Genomic DNA, 5,245 nt, shown 5'->3' with positions numbered 1-5,245 from the left:
ATCATTATGACGAAATATGTCTATGGTAAAAAATTCAACTGGATCCGACAACGTTAAGGGCTCGATCGAAACGGTAAACCATAATCCATCGTCACTTATCACACGAAAACGCTCATATCTCCCTCTATATTACGTAGTTTGGTCAAACCTTCCACACAAAAAACTCTCACGTAGATGAGACGAAACTTCCCATATAAAAATTTTGAGACATTTACCTTCCGACGATAGGGCTCCCCATAAACCCGAATAACGGTAAATAGTAGACACGTTGTGATTCCGATGACTAAAATTCACAAACCAAAATTCGACCGTCAGATATGATCATTATGACGAAAGATGTCTATGGTAAAAAATTCAACTGGATTCGACAACGTTAAGGGCTCGATCGAAACTGTCAACTCTAATCGAAAATAAGAAAACTGCATTTTCAAGCTCTAAACGGACTCGGATGGCCAAAAAGCCTATACATCATGGCATTAGCCATGAGTCTGACTCGTAGCGCCGTTACGCTTCCGGAAAGGTATCACAATAGTCAATCAGACACCAAACGCCAAATCTGCAGCATAGTGAATAGTAAGGGTAAGTCAACTATCGGCACCGAGACTTTACCGGAATACTGTGATTTTTCAACCGTAGTCGTATTTCACCGTTCTGGTCATATCTTATTTCACGACTTTTTTGCGTTTGAAGGTTCTACGTATAGTTTTTTTTCTCAGATGAGTTGTTGTCTAGATCTGCAAATATAAGGCACTTTAGCCGACGAAATTATATTTTTTCGTCGGCTAAAGTTTAAAATTTTCGTCGGCTAAAGTTTAAAAATTTTGTCGGCTAAAGTTTAAAAATTTCGTCGGCTAAAGTTTAAAAATTTCGGGTTGGATCTGGTAGGAGACGAGGCATAGTCACCCGCATTTCTGCCAGTTTTCGCCAGTAGGTTACCTGTTCAACCTACTCGTGTTTTCTTGCTTCCGCTTGTGTTTAGTAGCTCTGAATACTTTAGAATTTTTGTATATTATGTGATGTTCAGAAGTGTTAAATTAAGAGTGTAATATGAAATTTTCGAGTTAGGGTTGTCCATCTGCAAGGGAGATTTTCTTAATCTTTTCAGTAAATTTTCCTTGGAGGTGGTCCCCGCACGACTTACTCTGGGTTTCAGGGTGAAATTCGGGGTGGGTCGTGTCATGGACTCCAATGCCGTAAAAGCCTATCTAACTCAGGTTATAGTACCCATTTTGGGTGAGTTACCCGGAAATCGCAATGAGGTTGATGCAACTCCTATGATTCTGTTGACCAACATCTTTCATAATTTTCTCTTGGATCCCATGGTTCTCTTTGGTTCTGTGAGTAACTTTTGGGAAAGAGAAAAAAATATAATAAAAAAACCAGGCAGTTGATTTAGTATGTTTTTCCTTTGTACATGTTTAGACCAATTTTGAGAATTGATTATCTCAAGAGGTAAGGTTTCATGTCCCCCTCTTTGTATTTTTTTTCTCAATTATTAATAAAAGTTTTAAGGCTTCAATTCAATCATAGCTACTATTCTTGTAAATGACCTATAATGGTGGCTTCATTTGACCATGTAAAACTGGGGTCAGGTACCAATTCCAACCACTCCAAAGCCATCAATAGAAAAAAAGAGAAAAAAAAAAAAGTTTCTGAAGTTATTGAATCACTAAACATACCATCTTTAACATAACTAGACTCATTTCAATTGAGCATTATCAGTCAAATAACATTTGAAGGTCTTCAAGAGTATAAAATATAGCAATATAGGTGATGAGAGACGATGAAATAAAAGCTGTTCTAGGGTTTCTTTACCAAAATATCTAAACAACGTGTAGAATACATGTTGATAACAGCAAATGGAGAACTCCGTCGGGTTGAAGATAAATTTTTTTGTTTGGCGTTTGATAGAATTTTTACCACACCATAGAATTATCCTGAATTGAGTAAGTTAAAAAAAAACCACGTGTCGGCTTTGTATTGGCAAGGTGGACCAAAAGTCATGGTGAGGTGGTCCTCCTGGAGGACAGAAAAATTTCTCATCGGGTTGAAGAGAAATTTTTTTGTTTGGCTTTTAATAAAATTTTTACCACACCATAGAATTATCTTGAATTAAGTAAGTTCAAAAAAAACCACTTGTCGGCTTTAAATTGGCAAGGAGGACCAAATGTCATGGTGAGGTGGTCCTCCTGGAGGACAAAAAAATTTCTCACGGACGTAGCCATTTGGTTTGGTAATTACCAAACCGAGCCAATACCGACCTATATTTAAGGTTTTTTAGAGAAATTTTGAAAAACGACCAAATTTTAGTAAGTAAATTGATTTTTAACCTTGTATTTCCGAACAGTTGAAAAATGACCGTACGAGGTCATAAAAAGTCTTTTATATCCTCAATAGTTTTTATATTTCCTAACCTATATATACTATTTAATACTATTACATATATTTGTTCATTTGCTTACAAAAGAAAAAAAGAAAAAAAATCTCCTTTGTTAACTGGAATAGCATAAATTACCCACATAACGAAGAGGAATGTGGTGCATCTTCGAAGGAGGAACACAATGATCGATCGTCTTGACTGGGGTTGTCTGATTGGATGAAAGGGTTAAAGACTGAAACTAAGTTAAGCAGATAATTAACGATTTTATTTTGTTTGGGGATATACTATAGGAATGGAATCAAACTTAATCCTCGGAGCTGCAGCTGATTTGTCAAGACCCACCCCGAAATTCACTCTGAAACCCGAAGTAAATCCTGCGGGGACCACCTCCAAGGAAAGTTTACCGAAAAAATCGGCATTACCTCCCTTGAAAATGGACAACCCTTCCTAAATAATACCTGCAAACACTTCAGAAAATTTAAATCCAACCTTAAACTCCTGGAGCCTTCGTGCTCCCCAAATCACAACACCACCCAAATTATTTACTAATCTAAACAAATCTCATATCCAACCATTTATAGGTTCAGAGCAACTCTAATAGGAAGAAAGGAAACATAATAAATTAACAAACGAAAGCTATATGATGACTATGCCTCATCTCCATGTACGCCCGACCTCAACTATGCAATCCTGCAAACTGGGCATTTTAAAACGAAGGGCCCAGGGGAGAACATTTAATAACGTTAGAGTGAGTGGATAAAAATAAATTAATAAAATAAAATATTTATGTTTCCCCAAATCAATTTCCAAGGAAAAATCGAATGCATGCCGCAAGCGATAAAAACTTTTATCTCATAAAATATCGAGCCTCTCAAGCTCTAACATATATGTATGTATTTACACACGTCCATACTCCCTATATAAATTCATGAGTCTATATAGGGCTACTACGCTCGCGTCCAACGCTCACGTCACGCCTTAATGCGGTGCTACACTACGCCATTAAGGTGGACAGACGGGTGTATAAATATGTGTCCATACCCCCTATACTGAATTAGACACTCATATAGGGCTACTACGCTCGCGTCCAACGCTCACGTCACACCATAATGCGGCTATATGCTACGCCATTAAGGTGGACAGACACATAGGGCTAGCTAGCATTTATATACATACTCTCTCATAAATATATATTTATATCCACCGAAAATTCCATTTCGGTAACTCTCCAAGAGAAATAAAATCGTCAAAATTAAAATGACGTCAAATGCTCCAACAAAATTAATTGTTCAACCATGAACCATAGCATGCATATTATTTAAACAAAAGTCCACTCACAGTATGAGGCCTAAGCCTTCCAATGCTCGGAATACTCCTCGAGCGCTGCCTCCAACTAATCACACTCTCTAGCCAATCCCACGTCTGACGATAAACAGAAGAATAAATTGGTCAGACCGGACTCCAATAATCATTAACGATTCGACTTCTTCCTAGTTAGACTAGGTTTACTGAGTTGACCAGAATTGACCAAGTTTGACCAATTGATTTATGATTAGCCAACTAACGATGCCTCGACAATTTCCACTTTGACCTTCGACTTAACAAATCGGGTTACCTTGATTACTCTAACCATCCAATTTAATTCCAACAACCATCTTAATAATTCAATTACAATTGATTCTTCATCCAAACAATCCTCAATCACTTTCTCTCTATACAACTTCACACCATAAATCACTAAGGGCACCCAAAATGGGTTTCCATAAATAGAAAGTTTCCAAAAAGGGAAAATCCCCTTAAATAGAAACTTTCCTAAAATGACAGATTTTACTAAACCGGAAACTACGACTTGAATTAGGAAGAAAAACCTCGAGAACTACCTTCTCGGTTCTCTACCGGATCTGCTGCTTCGTCGGATTCCGGTGACTTGCTCTGGCCACTTGCCGGAATTTCGTCATGATCTCCCCGCAATCTCTAGAACACCAAGTTCTCGACATGAACGTAAACCAAATAACCACATCAGCTAACAATCCATACACAACAACATCAACACAGTAGCTACATCAGCAAATCCCCTCACCTTAGCCACTGTTGGAAAGTCTTCATCGCCGGATTATCACTTGCAGCACCACCTTCCAATAAGAAATCACACCTCCTTCGTCGGCAGTAGCGTCTCTGCTGATTTTTTTTTGGATTCGGGTCTCCTCCTACACAGCAGCAACAACCCTCCTTGCTTCCATACTAGCTAATCTCAGTCTCCAGAGATAGATACGACGTCTGAAAGAAGAAGAGGAGCGCCGAGCAGCCCTTCATAGCCGTCGTCCCTGCCGGAGCTCACCGGAAATTGAAGAACACAGTCGAGCTTTCCTTCGATCGATCACCACCGAATCGAGATGAAAGTGTGATCCATGGACCGGGTTTTGAAGAGGAGAAGGAGAGGAAAAGATCGGTGGTAATTTCTTGACCAGAGGTGGCCAGAATCGGCGACGCCGTGCCGGAGAGAGTGGAGGTAGGCGGAGAAGAAAATAGAGAGAGCTAGCTCGGGTCAACGCCCGAGTGTGGGTTTGACAAGGTCAACCCATCTGTTTTCCCTTTATACCCGAACCAACGGTCCAGATCGAAACCCTAACTGATCAGATGGCCAAGATTAAAAGTTATAATCTGATTTTAGAAAAATTAACTATAACACCAAGCCTTCGATATATCGTAGAAAATAGCTCGAAACTCCAAAAATAATTGGAGGACACCGATGAACTTGTATCGACGCGCACTAAGACCTCAGGTCCATAAAAGAAGAACTTGACATTTTGAGAAAAACTCGACAATAAACTCGAGTGTTAAATTACCAAATTACCGAGCACGATT

Source organism: Fragaria vesca, linkage group LG1, assembly GCF_000184155.1.
Source record: "Fragaria vesca subsp. vesca linkage group LG1, FraVesHawaii_1.0, whole genome shotgun sequence".
NCBI lineage: Eukaryota > Viridiplantae > Streptophyta > Magnoliopsida > Rosales > Rosaceae > Fragaria > Fragaria vesca.
This window is presented reverse-complemented; position numbering follows the sequence as displayed.